Here is a 16,923-nt window from a genome sequence, read left to right as displayed (position 1 = left end):
TGCATGGAATTTCACAAACCTGTGTATTACACATCCACATGTACATTTGGAAATATGCAACTGGTTACAGTATTTCAAGATTGATCTGCTCAGTGGCCTCACTAAGAACCAGGCTACTGGCCGAAACTGACACACCAGAGGCCAATTGCAAAGGAGGTGTCAATTAAGGTGTCGCCAAATGGTAGTATATTTGGTATCCGGCCACACAAACACACTCACAGCCCTAAATTCCTACAATCACACAAAAACACACACATGCGCACACGCACACACACACACACGCACACATACACTTATATCTACATGCATCAGCTCAGATGGACATAAAACTTGGAAACAAGTGAATTCACAATCTACATGTCTTTTTTTTATATATATTTTTTATTTTAACAGTAAGACAAGAGTAGGCAGTACAAATATCAGGTGGCAAACGGTACAATACGGGAAAGGGGCAAGGGGGGGGAATAGACATACAGAGACCATTGTAAGGAACACATAGCTTATCACGGTAATGCACAATAGAAAGGAGAATAAACAGTCCATTATATGATCGAAGACAATCCCACCACACCCGACCCCGTCCGCAACGATACAGGATAAAATAAGCCCGTGAAGACACCCGAGCTAGAAAGGATTTATGAAGAAGAAACAGCCCACTTCTCGTAAAAGGAAAATGGAAAGACAAAAGGGCCATAGAACAAAACAAAGGCAAAATAAAAAAACCCTCCCCTATCCCCCCACCCTGCACCCCTGCAATGGCTACGGCCTAACCCCACTAGCAGCGTGCCTGTCGCCCAAGAACTACCCTAAAAGAAGGGAAAAAGAGAAGAAGAATTTTTGTATTGTATTGTGGCATACTTATATAGCGCAACCTGTCACCACCAAGGGCATCCTGGCGCTTTGACCCGTACTCAATGAAAACAGTAGCTCAGCCTACCCTGGGAAAAAGATGAGTTTTTAGAGCCTTTCTAAAAGATAAAAGATCTCCAAGGCTTCTCAAGGATATAGGCAGAGAGTTCCAGAGTTTGGCTGCCGCTACTCTGAAAGAGCGGCCCCCCATCCTCACTCTCTGGAATCGTGGGACTACCAGTAGCCTGGAAGACGAGGAGCGTAAAGCTCTAGATGGACACTACCAGGCAAACATTCGCCGCAAAGGAATGGGGCCCAGGTCATGAATAGCCCTAAACACCATACACGCTGCTTTGTAGCGCACCCGTAGATGAACTGGCAGCCAATGAAGTTCTTGCAGTGCTGCCGTAGAAGAACTGTGATAGGGGCGAGAAAGGGCGAGTTTAGCAGCGATATTTTGCACCCTTTGCAACTTGCCCAAGAGTGTTACCGGGGCCTCCAGAAGTAGTGCGTTACAATAATTAAGTCGACTTAGGATGGTACAACGCACTACTTCTGGTCTGGCTTGCGCAGGGAGGAGAGGAAGGACCTTGCGCAGCATAGGAATCAGCATCATACATGTTGAAGAGATCTTATTCACATGTAGATCCAACTGCAGGTTAGGCCCAAAAATGACGCCTAAATTGCGCGCTGATTGTGCCGCAGACACCGTCTCTGAGAAGGACGGAGGCCAGAAGTCTACTGGGAGGTCGCGAGGAACTCGATCAGTGGAACAGTGTAAAACCTCCGTCTTTGTTCCGTTGAACTGTAACGAGTTCAACCGGAGCCATTCCGCTGTCGCCTGCATGCACCGATGAAAGGTCTCCAGTGTGACTGCATCCTGTCCCTCCAGAGAGAAGACCAGCTGGGTATCATCTGCATAATTAAATGCAGAGATACCGAAGGTTTTAATGAGCTGGACTAGGGGGCGGAGGTAGACATTAAAGAGTATGGGGCTGATGGCCGAGCCCTGAGGTACTCCTTGTCCCACTCTCCGCTCCTCTGAACTGAAGGGGGGTAACGAAACCCGTTGCTGACGGCAGTCCAAGTAGGAGATTAACCAATCCCTGGCCTTGTCCCTGACCCCGCATTCCTCCAGTCTAGAAATCAGGGTGGGATGGCTGACCGTGTCGAACGCGGCCGACATGTCGAGCAGCACCAAGAATGCTGCCCGACCACTGTCGACTCGCGCCCGCAGATTGTCTAGCACGGTCACCAACGCGGATTCCGTCCCATGCGCTGGGCGGAAGCCGAATTGCGTCTCATCCAACCAGCTGTTCCCTTCTAGGAAACTGGACAGAGCACGGGTGACCAGCTTTTCCATAATTTTAACCGGAAAAGGGAGCAGGGAAATTGGCCGATAGTTAGAGAGGCAGGCAGGGTGGAGCGTAGGTTTTTTTAAAAGCGGGGATACCACTGCCTTCTTCCAGCAGCTTGGAACAGTAGCTGTCTCGAATGACTGACAGCAGATGGCATGCAGGGGCTGGAAGAGGTCCTCTTGAAACACCCTCCATAGTCTTGGAGGGAGAGGATCCAAAGGCGAGCCAGAAGAAATCGTCAGGGCTAAGTCGCCGAACTCCTTCAAGGATGGAAGGGGAAAACTACTCAGCTGGGGTCGACTGGCCTCACTCGCCGGAGCTCCCAAACTGAGGGCCGGCTCCAAGGAAGGAGAAAAGTGACTTCTCTGCTGGGGTCGACTGGCTACGGTCTCCGGAGCTCCCAAGCAGAGAGCCTGATCCAAAGTGGGGACAGAGGGGCCGCTCAGCTGGGGTCGACTGGCCTCGCTCGCCGGAGCTCCCAAACTGAGGGCCGGCTCCAAGGAAGGAGGAAAGTGACTTCTCTGCTGGGGTCGACTGGCTACGGTCTCCGGAGCTCCCAAGCAGAGAGCCTGATCCAAAGTGGGGACAGAGGGGCCGCTCAGCTGGGGTCGACTGGCCTCGCTCGCCGGAGCTCCCAAACTGAGGGCCGGCTCCAAGGAAGGAGAAAAGTGACTTCTCTGCTGGGGTCGACTGGCTACGGTCTCCGGAGCTCCCAAGCAGAGAGCCTGATCCAAAGTGGGGACAGAGGGGCCGCTCAGCTGGGGTCGACTGGCCGCAGTTGCCGGAGCTCCCAAGCTGAGGGCCTGATCCAAAAAAAAGAAAGGAGGGCTACTCAGCTGGGGTCGACTGGCTTCCGCCGCCGGAGCTCCCGAGCTGGGGGGCTGCTCATCTAGTCGGGGTCGACTGGAGGGCGTGACCGGAGCTTCCTGACAGAGATTAGTAGCCCTCTGCAGGGGTCGACTGGCCATTTCCTCCGGAGCTCCCTCCTCAGTGGTGGAGTTCCGTGGGTCCTGCAGACCTGCTAGGATTTTACGGATTTTTTCCTCAAAGGCATCCGCAAGAGAGTCACAGAGAGCTTGCGACGAGGGAACGGCACTAGCCACACACGTAGGGTGAGCCAGGTCCTTAACGATTTTAAAAAGGGCCTGAGCCTTGTTTGGGGCCTGATTCAGAGTGAGTTCAAGAAAGGTCGCTTTCGCTATCTTAATTTGAGCTTTATATTTATGCATAGCAGACCTAAATGCAATTTTCTCGGAGTCTAGGTACTGCTTCCTCCAGACCCTTTCCGCGCATTTACAGTCGAGTTTGAGCTGGCGAAGTTCGCTCGTGTACCAAGGACTAGCTCGGTTCACTCTCCCTCGCGACTTCCGAAGGGGCGCTAACTTATCCAGCGAGCTAGCTATGGACTGACAGAAAAGGGTATAACTATCTTCGACTGTATTGCCAAGTTTGAAGTCCTCATCTAAGATGTTCGGCAACGGGACAGTGTTTAGGATGCGGGACCAAGGTCTCTCTAGCTTAGCTAGAGGTAGTCCAGCCTTACGCGAAGAAGGGTCCTCCGACCAAAGGGAAAACCTGATCAGAAAGTGGTCCGTCCAATATTGGCACTTGATGTCCACGAATGATGCCCATTGAGGATCCGCAAACACCAGGTCCAAAGTGTGGCCTTTCCGATGCGTGGAGGCATTCACCAGCTGTACTAAGTTGATATCTGTACAGGCTTGGCTAAGAGAGAAAAATGCATTGTCCAGCGAGCTGCCTGCCCACAGATTGAAATCTCCAAGAACTAATAACCTGGAGTGGGAGCTGGCAAGTTCATAGATCAGGTCAATGAGAAGAGGAATGGATGGTGCTGGTCCCGGGGGACGGTAACAAAGAACACCCGAGCAGCAGATCGACTCCTGCTGTTTGACTGAGAAACCCATCAGTTCAAATCCCGGTACCTCTCGAATCTTTAACTGGGAGAGGGTGAGCGAGTCTCTATGAATGAATCCGATTCCCCCTCCTCGGTTAAGTGGGCGCGGTGAGTGACTAATTTTATATCCTGAAGGGCAGGCTAAGCCCAGCTCGATCTCACAGTCCTCCCGAGTCCACGTTTCTGTGAGAAAGAGGACATCGAGCTGTTCAGACTCAATGAGGAAGGCTATTTCCGTGTGGTGCTTACAGAGAGATCTGACATTAAGCAAACCACAGGTGATTGGCTTGGAGGTAGAAGGTCTGACCGGGTCCTGCCCAGGTCTGAGTTCGATAAGCTCACTCCGAGTGTAAGCTATACGGTTTGGACCGGAGGGGCCAGAGGCAGCGGCCCTAAGCGCGTCCGTAGCAGAGGAGGAGAGAGCAGACACACTCCCGGTCTCCCGTACCGCCCGCCAACAGCAACCACCCCAGACGCAATAAAGCCAACATTCAGCAAAATTTACAAACCAGTCGGGGGAGCAAAATCAGTAACCACCCAACTCCCGTTACAATATAGACACAACCCCGGCAATGCTGAAAACCATAACATCAGATAAAAACGATTAAGTTCAGCCTTGGTCAGTACGATCATTCAGAAGAGTCGACTCCCCTAGAGCCGCCCTCTTGATGAAAAAGGCAACGCGTCCATAGAAGTTCAAGTCAGTGTAGTAGGATCGCATGCAGGATAAAAGTTCACAAAGAAAACGGAGAAATGCGTCCAAGAACAACGAGTATCTCGAAGTCAATGAAAAAGTTGTTACCACACTGGAAACCGTCTATAGGTATATTAGGCGCCAGCAGAGTCGAGCAGGAGACGCTGGCGATAAGCACGGGCTGGAGAGTCGATGATTCGAAATCGCAAAGGCTCAATAAATCCGGGAACTGCCCAGGGACCTCGATTCCAGACGTTCGGTGCACCACCGGTTCAACAGCCAGCCGGGGACTCAGCGAAGAATCGCACTCCGGTCCAAGGATACCGTGCACTTTCATAATCAGTGTCCGGAACACAGCGATAGTGTGCGAATGGAGCGCCCCAATGGCGGCCACAACGGCCCGCAGCGATGGCGTGCCTTCCATCCGCTCCATCCCCTCTCAGTAAGCGACAGAGCCGGACTTGAACCCCGGAGGCCGGCTACTCCGGGGTAACAGGCCACGCAAAGCAGTTGTTGAACAATGGGCGCTCTTCGTCTCGTAGAACACACCGTCACCTCCGGCGAGGGCCCCAGCCCGTCGACCCCGGGGGGCTTAGCAATGTCTTCGGGCACCGGACCCCCACCACGGCAGCCGGTGGAACACGCAGGTGTGTCCTCGGTAGAGATCAATCACAGGATCGTCACCAAAAATCAACAATTCACAGCACACTTCGGGAGACCGGGCTCAGTCCAGGTCTCACGGCCGATGTTGATCAATCACAGACCGGATAGGCTAGAAATCGAGGTCCCGGCTTCCACACGTTGTTAGGCCCGGAACGTAGACACGGTGTATCTTCGTCAGCCGATGAGGTAGAAAACTCTGGATTGTATCTTTAGAAGCAGGAAAACTTCACGAACAAGGAAATCAGGTGTGAAGTCAGGATTAAAGACAGGATATTCGAGCTGCTGGCGGAGGTCGGCGGAGCCGGGAGCTTACGCGGCCATCCTGGTTGCTAGCGTAGCTCCTCCTCCCAATCTACATGTCTTAATCTTTTATATTAATAGGGACGTGTCGATGAGGAAAGCTCAACCAATTAAATCAAAGATATGGAAAAGAGATCTCTGATCAATGAACTCCGATGAACTTGCTGCCCATTGTAAATCGGCCCTCACTTCCCAAGCTGACTTGGTTGAGGTGCAGTCACTCACCGACTCCTACAATTCAACCATCTCATCAAGGATGCCATTGCTCCAATCCAACAAAAAAATGCCACAACAAAAATATCCAAACCCTGGTATAATGACAACTTAAACACGGAATGCCGCATCCTTAGGGCAGTTGAATGTTCCTGGTGATCCAATCCCTCCCTGGACCAACTAAATCTCCTTAGAGAGGCTTGGAGCCTCTACAAAAAACAAACTAAGCTCGCTAAGGCTGACTATTGCAGGAACCAACTGGATCAAGCGGCAAACTGCCCCAAGACACTTTTTGAATTGGTCAAACAGCAATCAGTCGTAGGTCGAAACCACTCTGACCCAGGTGGTAGCCCACTCACTTGCGACAAGCTTGCTGCTTTCTTCACTGAGAAAGCTAGATTCATCTCCATTGACCTCATCTCTAAGAAGGCCCTACTACCTTCCCCCAGGGCTGTTTCACCCCTTGACTACTTTGAAAAGCACAGATCTACCAGCCTGATCACCAAGAACAATGCTTCATGGGGCACCTTTACCTCATTCAGTGAAAAAGACATCAACAAGATCCTTCAGAATGTCAACCCATCCAACCACTTTAGTGATCCATTGCCCCCTGCCATCTTCAAAAAAATCAAGAATGTACTCATCCCCCCCTGGATAAGGATTGTAAACGCTTCTCTTTCACAAGGCACGACTCCTGATTGCCTAAAAGCAGCCCAGGTATCTCCTATTCTAAAAGAAACGAACGCGGACAAAGCTGATCTCAAAGACTTCCGCCCTATCTCCAACATCCCCACCCTAGCGAAACTCATAGAAAAATGCATACAATCTCAACTTTCTGCTCACATAGCGAATTACCAACTTACGAAAGGGGCACAGCACCGGCGCTCACTGACGTTATGGATGACATAAAAAAAAAAAATGCTTGACCAAAACGCATCTTGCCTCCTGATCCTCCTCGACCTTTCCCCCACATTCGACACGGTTAATCATGACAACTTCACTGTCATTTTGAAAAATAGGATGGGCTTCTCTGGTCCGGTGCTAAAATGATTCTTGTCCCTCCTTCACCTCAGATCTCAAAGAGTCAAGGCAAATCACTCTCTCTCCCAGCCCTCTACAGTTCTAATGGGGGTTCCCAAAGGGTCCTCCCTATCTCCAATCCTCTTCACCCAGTTCTTGGAAGCTTTAGCTAACTCATTAAACTCCACTAACATTCTATTCCATAGGTATGCATGTGATACGCGACTCTATTTGAAAATCTCTTCCCCGGAAAACATCATCTCACTCAACACTACCCTAGCGTCTACTCAAAACTGGTTAACTGAGAACCATCTCCTACTCACCACCTCTAAAATGGAATTTCTGCTCATCTACCCTTCCAACCACATCCCCAAGCTGGACAGTTGGCTGAGTCACCTCACTGCCTTCAACTGCACTCCTTTCATCATAGACTCAGCCCAATCGTTCGGAGTCACCATGGACAAGCAAATATGAAAAATCGTATCAGCATGGTGTGTAAGGGAGCAAACCAATTGATGAGGACTCTCAGAAATATCAAACCTTTCCTTTCACAAAATGAGTTTAAGCAGGTGGACCAAGCGCTTGCCTTGCCGAGGCTTGACTGCGTCAGCGCTACACTCTGTGGCCTTCCCAGATACACCCTGGCACAACTAAGGGCATCACTGAACACAGTGGCTAGACTGCTTACAGGCACCAAAGGAAATGAGCACATATCCCCAGTTCTAAAATCTCTCAAATTGTTGCCCTACGAAGCACAAATTCAGTTAAAGATTGCTGTTCTGGTGCACAAAGCCCTTCACTTCAGTACTCCCAGATACCTTGCGCAAAAACTTGAACTATCTTGTGGTGAAAGAGCCTCAAGAATACTTTCCTCTTGAAACCACTCATCCTCAGCAAAAAGAAAACTTGTCACAGAGCCTTCTACGGCGCTGCCCCAAAGATATGGAACTCTCTTCCATCAGAAGTATGCAGAATCTCCTCAACGACAACATTAAAATTGGAAGCCAAAAGATTCCTTATGAATAAATTCTTACCCTAATTGGGCTAGGCTCATCTGCTCGAAGACACTGTTTGCTATGTCCATTGTACCATCATTTGTTTACTGCTCCTCTTTACCGTATATTGTGACCCCCTTCATTGCCCATTTATACCGATTTCATTTTATTACCGTCCTTGGTGCAATTGTCCTGGAATCTTCGAATAATCCATTTTTCTTGGCTTTTTTACCCCTACTTGATGACAATAATTATGTCCTCCCTTCCATCCTATTGTAAAGCGCTCTGATATCCCTCAGGATCTAGTTCACGCTATATAAAACTTTATAAATAAATAAAATAAAATAAAAATATGCAGATGCTAGCAGAAGCAAGCCATTGTCTCTCTTCGGTGAATTCAATTATATAGACTAACATGCATCATTACAGAAATGGAGTCCTCTATCCGAATTCCTCACAGAGTGTGGTCACCAATCACCAAAGTAATGTGAAAGTCATTGTGAGTTTCTGAATCATTAACTGAGGTGAGAAAGATACATGGAATCACTGTCACAAAGTTAGTAAACTGTGTTTTGTGGTAAAATCTTTCATTTAGAAAACCTGGGATTAACCTGTTATAGCAATTCCATAAAGTAGCCGTCATACTGAACGAGAAATGTGTATTCAGTTTTATTCAGCACCAAAAGAACTTTGAAAAAAAGAAAATAATATTGATCCTAAACTAATTTAAGAAAAATGGAGACATGTATATGATTTAATCAACCACAACATTATTAAAATTGTTTGAGGGGATCATGAAGCATTAATTTCTGAAGTAAGTGCCCAAAAATCTATTGGGAACTAAGGCGTTATTTATGTATTTATTTATTGAATGTACATAGACAGCTCAACAGGGATGCCATTTGGCATCCTGGCACACAGCAAAACTACTAGGACAGAGAATAGGGAAAATGTCAATATAGGCTAGCTTTAGTTATTTTTTTTTAAAAAGCAGCCACAGAGGTCACTATGAGAAATTAGGTTGTTGTTTGAGTGGGTGAACCCCTACTCAAGCAACAGCCACAATCATTGCCAGGGTGAACCACAAAAGTCACTAAATTAACCTATGCTTTACCCTCTGGTAGATTAGCACAAAAACAGTCAGGCACAATTTAGAGACATTGAGTAAAGGATTTTTGCAGCACTTAAAAAGTAATAAACTGAAAACTCCAGACAAGAAAAATCACATAAGAATTTAGAAACAGAGATTAAATTTAAATAATTTAATTGACACCAAAAATGACAAAAAAACAATCAGTAGATCCGGCGTTATGAATTAGTAAGGTATAAAGTAAAAAGTATCATCTAAAAGATGAAAACACCAAACGCTCACATTTATTCGCTTTAGGCAGGGGTAAAGTTGAAAATTATGGCAGATTGCGATGAACACTCTTCGGATAAACAAAGTGGATTTGGCCCAGCCTCTGCCTACTTTTGGGCTTCAAAGAAGTTTTATTAAAAATGTCTGAGAAGGTAAATTTCAGCAGAGCAAGGCAGCTTGTGGCATCCCAGGAGGAGGCATCATCATCAGGGAGCCACTCGAAGAAGTCACATTGAAGTTTGTACACTCTGACTTGGTCTCTTTTACGGAATATGAAAGTCTCCGGCGAGTACGAAGCTGCAGGCTGTATCCAACAAGGGCTCCAGGAGGGTGGATACCCTTTCTGCAAGGAACCATTTAACAGGTTGTACTGCTTCAGAGAAAAATGTAGCAGAAGCTGCCGCAAAATAAGACCTACCAACAATGCACCTTGGATGGATCAGCAAGCACCTCTCAAGTCTCCTCTTTGTTCTCAGGGCTCTTTTGTAGCAGAAAACCTCCAGGATTTGGGCTATCTGGGCTCCTTTAGCACCACTTCTATGGGTCCAGGATTGGAAAGGCATTGCTTGATGTATCAGGACTCACTCAGGCTGGGTCTAGGTGTGGGCTCAAGATGGTTGAAACCATTTCTGCCCCTAAGTTCTGATCAGCAGGCCAGTCAGCTAGCTCTTGGAATCCCTCTGGATGTCTTAGATTCAAACAGGAAAGCAGATCAGCAGGTCTCAGGTGGCAGGGCCGTCCTCTGAGGGCATGGGCAGACCGCACGCCACAAGGATGTCCTTGTGGTGCAGCAGTGCAAACGACTGCAGTACATGACAGGCCACAGATAGCAAGGTGGTTCTCTGAGAGCCTTTTTTTTAAATGTCCAGAGGTGAACTGAAGAGTGGATATAAGGGTCCTATTTTGATACCTGGTGCCAGTGATCCAGCGGCCTATAGGAAATATGTCATAAGCTACGCTACCTGACTCCATAATATATACTATAATTCATAAATCAAACACAAGGCCCATACATCATACATGACATAATTTGACCAACTGAATCAGGTGGCCTAATAAACCTATTCACAAAATATATACATTTATATACAACCGTGATAAAGTAAATTCATCATAACCAATAAACCTCACTATTTATTAAGCCACTTATGGCGAAAAATCTAACTAATGGTAACCTAAAACGTATGAAATAACAAGACCAGCTTGTTTTCCAAAGCAAGATTTTATTAGTTATTTGTTTGGAAAATATAGTAAAGTTTTATTTTTTTGCATTTTATTAAATTTATTGCAATTGATTTGTGATAGTTTTATGAAACATGAAAATTATTATTTGTAAATGAATATATCAGAATTGCATTTTTCAAAATCTAAGTCCCTAACTAAACTAAATAAATGAAGAATATAAGCGTTAAGTCTTTGAGGTCTCTTACGTGCTCCAAGGAAAGTTCGTCATGCACGGCACCCTCATTCAAAGGTCAGCAAAACAGCAGCGAGCATAACCCTTCCACGGGGAATGGGTTTTTATACCTTTCTACGCTAAGCTAATCTTAGTAAAAGTAATTCTTTTCTGCAAACTCGGAGTCCCATTGGATTAGAAATGACAGGCGACTTGTCACCTCATTTTTCAAAATATCAGTTCCGTCACTTTCTTAGAGTCCATTGTCTCTAACATTCGAACAACGAGGCTTCCTTAGGTTGCAACATTTTCTTGCATAAAATTGTCATCATGTCATTTTGCTTCCTCGGATGCAAAGTTATCAAATGTTCCTCCTGCCGGTTCCTGACCTTGGCCTTGTCCGACTAGGAAACTGTCAGAAACACACCACGCTTTCCAAATGTTGCCACCGTAAAGGAAGTTTTTCTTTGTAAGGACTCTCTTTCTCCGTGCAGAAATTTTTAGCAAACTCGAGTAAAACTAGGCCCAAAGCAGTCAATTTATCGTCAACTAGTATATAAACAAACACAAAAGAATAATTAATGCGAGAAATATAATTTGTTCTGTTGCCACCCACCATTGCTAATGATTAACCCGTTAGTCTAAATTACCTAGCTGAAGCAAACAAATAAAGCAGCATTTAGATCTACCAGTCTTCTTAAATCCATCGAAATTCTTTATGCACCTATAGAGAATAGAATGACGTCATATAGACAAGGGAAGCAAAATAAGCACATGCAACTTTTAAAACAGACGTAATTAGTTATAACGTGACAAATAGACAAAATTAATTTATTATTTAGCACGAACAAAAAGATGCAACAATAACGCACGTTTATGAGCACACATGTTAATGTCCCACGTGTATCTTCATGAAATGCAACTTTAATCTAGGTTGAATTAATATAAACACAGCACAAAACGTTAATAGAGTTATTTTTCATTATGGAAGTGTGACTTCGCGAGTTGAAATAAAATTAATTCTAAATCTCGCTTCATCAACTCCCTCATCTGGTGATTAACTAATCACCACACCACACCCAAAATTTGAAAAAAAAATTTGACTAACCGAATATGATTCGAATTCATTTGTATTAGTATTTCTAAAAATGTGTTTCTGCAAAATCTTTGCAACTGTCATATTGAGCTTTTCATAACTCTTGTAATTCAATTTCCTTCTCTTGTTCCTTTTTGATCTTATAAGTTCTTTTCTTTTCCTTCATATGTTTCTTTCTCTTGTGTAACATGCAACTGATTTTTGTCAAAATTATCACAAATATTATCACAAACAAAGGTGTTAGGATCTTGCCAAGAACTGAACCACTAATTTCCTGAAACCAGGTTTTAATAGCTTGGAATCTTTTTGAAAGTCGTTCTGAAAAATCATCCTCTTCTAAGGGAGCTATTTCTGAATGCATTTCTGTGATGTTTTTGATATACATCTCAATATTCTTACTTTCATCAGGGATGTAAGTACAGCAGTGCTGGACATGCAAAATACCACAGACTCCTCCCTCTTTTGCCAGGAGTATGTCCAAAGCAAGGCGATTTTGCATCACCATAGATCTAATTGCAATGACCTCAACATCCACTAATTGGAAACCATCTGCTGTGTCAGTTGACAATCTGTCAACAATCGTGGATAATTTTCTGATTCTTCCTGCATTTAGGGTTATACCTACTAAAGGTATTACTGCTTTAAAAATATCTCCCAAAATTTCTGTGAAACTTTCTCTTTTATACCTATTTACATGATTATTGATTTTGAACAATCCTTCTGCATTTCTGCCAACATGAAACATCTTTGGGAAAACAAGCCCAACAAAACATGTCCCGTACCAATGGTCTGGTAGGTTATAATAGGCCTTGTCACCACAAATAAAGTAAATCCTAGGAAAAAATGGATCTTTGCCACCTTTGAATCCCCAACCTCCCATGATTGGATAAGTGTCTTCACAGTTACTAGCACCTACAAAGTAATTATCAAAAAGTGCATTATCCCTTCTAATGCAAAGCTTACCACTAATTGGTTTGTCAATGTGAATTGCAACATTATCAAAAGTCTTGCCATTAAGCTTTTCATCCTCTTTTTGCCAAAATTTAGATTTAGTCTGTTTGACTATTTCATTTCTCTTATAGATTGCCCTTCTCTCTTCGACAAGATTCAGGAAAGATTTTTCCTCAACTCTCAATTTACATGTTAAATTATTTTTGTAAGCATACTCATAGGTTAGTTCGTTAGTGACTAAAAAGAATTCCCTCATCTGTTTAGCTCTTTTATGTTTATTCAAAGCATTGTCAATTTTCAAATTAGCAAAAATCTCGTCATAATTGGAATAGTAATATTCTAAGCGTCCAGTTTGATAAAACAAGCTAGCTATCACACTGCAGGTCATACCATATGTAAGAGGAAGCATATTGTATGTCACTCCCTCGGAAACAGAGGCAGGTAATTTTACACAGATGTAGCAATCTTTAACACCAATTACTTTAACATATTCTCCTAAAAGCCTTGAGAATGTATTGCTTGAAAAATCACTAACAGATTTATCCTGATGAATTTCAGGTTTGTGATCAATAACTTTGTTAGCTTTGTCTGTTGCACTATGTTTGTCTTGACTAACTGAAGCTTTGCTTGTCATGTTGACTTTGTACAAATCCTTACTGATTTCAAAAGGAATAACAACAGCTAAAACTAACCAGAGCAGAATTAATATGAGCACACACACCAGAGTCATCTTACAACATTTCTTGAAAATGGAACATCTTGAAGTACTCCGTTCCATAACGTAAGGCATCTTTGCTAAGTAGTAGTAAAAAAACAAAATTTAAAAAATTACCTAAATTCTAAACTAAAATATACACCCCCCTTTTTAAAATCTTTTTTTGGTTTTTTTTAAAACCCTCTAACAACTTTTCTTCGACCTTATGTCACAAGTTAATTTCCAACTAAACAAAATCTCTTCGACCTTGTGTCACCTAGCACAATTTCTTCAGCCTTAAGCCAAAAACAAAACCCTAAAATTTTAATATGTTAGTACTTCAATCGTTGTCACTGTTTTCCTCAATCTCCTCCTGACTGCTGCTGTTGATTTCAATAACAGGAGGAATAATCAGATACGTCCACTCATGAGATTTATATTTCTGATTGGGAATATTCACATGAACCACTGGGAAATTGGGGGGGAAATCTAGGAGGGAGGAGGAATCCCTATAACCAAATACGAATGGCATCGGGCCATGCCCTGACACATGACGATGCTCAGGGCTGGGAAACTGTCACTAGAAGAGGGGTGGGAAGGGGTGGCCGGGAGCGAGGAGCAATCTTGCCCCCAAGATACCACCAGCCCCCATTTCTCCCATTATTCAACCGTTTCGATTGTCTTGAAATGGTGGATTGACAGTACGACTCTGAAGGACAGGCATATCCCCACCTACCCGGGCAAGCCGCATCCAACATCATCGGGGGAGGAGTGCATGAACTTCCCAAAATTAACCCCGGGGGGGAACCCCCGTCCCGCATAAACTCAGAATATCCCCCACAGAGAGCAGACATGGAAACAGAACCAGTGGACGCCCACAGGGGACAAGATCCTATACGAGGGATGCCCCCAAACGAGTACGCCAATCCAATGGTAAATCTAGGCATGGGGAGAAATAGCCAGCAAGCTCCATGTATACTAAAACTGCTGTCATGGAACGTGGCTGGATTGGCGAACAAAATAGACTCTCAACCCTGGGCTGATTTAATTGACTCTAGAACCGTCTGCCTCTTCCAAGAGACTTGGGCAAGGGAGGAGTATACCTCTCGTGGTTTTGAGATATTTTCTATACCGGCAAGATGGGGAGGGAGAGGTCGTCCATCGGGGGGACTGGCAATCTGGGTGTCATCGCATCTGGGTTGCCTAGCTACACGTCAAAATGTAGACTCAGAAGATATATTGGCTGTCCTCCTTGAATGGCCTAGATCATTTAAATTACTCATAATAAATGTCTATTCCAGACCAACCCCCATATCTAGTACTTCAAAAACCATTGAAGAACTGTCCTCTTTTCTGGAGGCTATTCAGGAGGGCACATCATATCTAGTGGGTGGGGATTTTAATTCACATTTTGAGCCATTACCGGGCCTACTTGATGGACCCTCCCTAGAGGAGGATTCAAGTTGGCAGGTTCCCGCGACAGAGGCCCCCCCTCCGAGAGCATGGACACCATTAGCCGTGCAGATAAATATGCTCACCCTCGCTTACGGCCTTAGGGCTTGCAACGGTCGTGTCAAATCCGACATCCCGTGCAAATGCACATATAATAAAACTGAGAGGGAATCTAGATCAGACTACCTACTGGTACAATTATCCGCTTGGAAAAGGGTGATAGATTTTAGAGTAACAGTCAGAGAAGACAGTGACCACAATGCCTTGGAATTGGAATACGCCATTCCCCGTACTGAGGACAGGGCATCGAATGAACAAAAGCCCCTGGAAGGGCACCTCCTAGAAAACAACAGAAGGAGGATAAGATGGGAAAAGCTGTCCACTAAAGAAGATAAGTTAGCCATCCTCTATGCTAGGATTACACCAATCTTAACTGAGGCATATGCCTCGTGGGTCCCAGTAAGCACGCAGGAAAACAGAGAGCATCTCCTGAGCTTACATGAGCAATTAATTAAAACTCTGGAGTTGGACCTCTTTAGCATTGGACCCTCCAGGACCCGGGGACCTCACAAAGACACCTGGTTTAATATCTCATGCCGAAACGCCAAACGCGACCTTCTACTAACTATTAAAGCTGGAGGATCAAGGGAGGAGATCAGTAGTAGAAGGCGGGCGTATAAGACACTCGTGGCAAACGCCAAGATAGAGTGGGATCTCCAACACTGGGAAAATCTCTCGGAGCAATTAGCAACGAGGCATTCCCGCAAATTTTGGCGCATAGTCAATCATGTTTCCGAAGACCTTCCCTCGGCAAATGAACCAAATATTGCCCCGAGCGTCTGGCAAAATCATTACCAGTCTCTATATTCCTCGGAGGTCGGAGGGCTGGAATCCCCATTCTATAACATGAAAAATAATCAGGCACTGGACCCTTTCACTGAGAAAGAGGTGAGGATGGCGATAGCAGGGTTATCCTCTGGAAAGGCACCTGGCCTGGATGGGGTGCCGGGAGACTTATTTAAACAGGAACCAGGAATTTGGGCACCTTATCTTCTGCTGATGTTCAATGCGGTTCTTGAGGGCATGGAAATACCTGATACTTGGCTTGGGGCGGAGGTGGTCCCGATATTTAAAAAGGGATCTCCCCTGCTCCCAGCCAACTATCGCCCAATTAGCCTCATTGACGTCTCGCAGAAGTTATTCGGCAGGCTGGTACTCAACAGGTTACTAGCCTGGCTGGAGGAGACTGACACCCTCAGCCCACTGCAGGCAGGATTCAGAAAAGGAGTCTCTACAGTCGACCAAATACTCCGATTAAACATTATTTACTGGAAGACAGTACTGATCGAGGGCGGCACACTTTATGCGGTCTTCGTGGACCTTCATGCCGCCTTCGATCTGGTCCCTAGGGCCAAACTGTGGGAGGTATTGGTAGAGCTGGACGTCCCGGGTGAAATCCTCCAAATCCTAATTAGACTGCACAAAGACAATTATGCCCGAGTTAGATGTGGGAAAGAAGGCAGGTTGACTGACAGGTTTCCCGTTCGCAGAGGGGTACGGCAGGGTTGTGTACTGGCACCGACCCTGTTCTGCCTCTTTGTGAACGGGGTGATAGCACACCTGAGCAGGATCCCCAATATTGATGCACCAAAATTGAAGGCGGCAGGGTGCCCGCGATCATGTTTGCGGACGACACCCTGCTGCTGTCCAAATCACCTATGGGGCTTCAGAGGGAATTGGATGGTTTTTTGGGCTTTTGTAAGGAAAGGGGTCTTGAAATCAACCCTTCAAAAACAAAATTCATGAATCCCCACCTGGGTACAACATCTCTGGAAAAGGTCTATACAATAGACTATCTGGGCATTACCCTAAACCAGAACCTAACCTGGTCGGCCCATATAACGAAAGCGAGTACAAAACTAGCTCAGAGGGCGGGAGGCATCACAAGAATTGCCAGGAAATCCCCA

General features: G+C 45.4%; 1 protein-coding gene across 1 annotated transcript in view; it reads left to right on the top strand.

The window, feature by feature from the left end:
* The window catches only part of LOC144791849 (putative cation-transporting ATPase 13A4), a 652,319-nt gene that overhangs the window by 535,024 nt on the left and 100,372 nt on the right, over positions 1 to 16,923 (top strand). The gene's annotated exons all lie outside the window — the stretch shown is intronic.

This window comes from Lissotriton helveticus, chromosome 11, assembly GCF_964261635.1.
Source record: "Lissotriton helveticus chromosome 11, aLisHel1.1, whole genome shotgun sequence".
NCBI lineage: Eukaryota > Metazoa > Chordata > Amphibia > Caudata > Salamandridae > Lissotriton > Lissotriton helveticus.
This window is presented reverse-complemented; position numbering and strand designations above follow the sequence as displayed.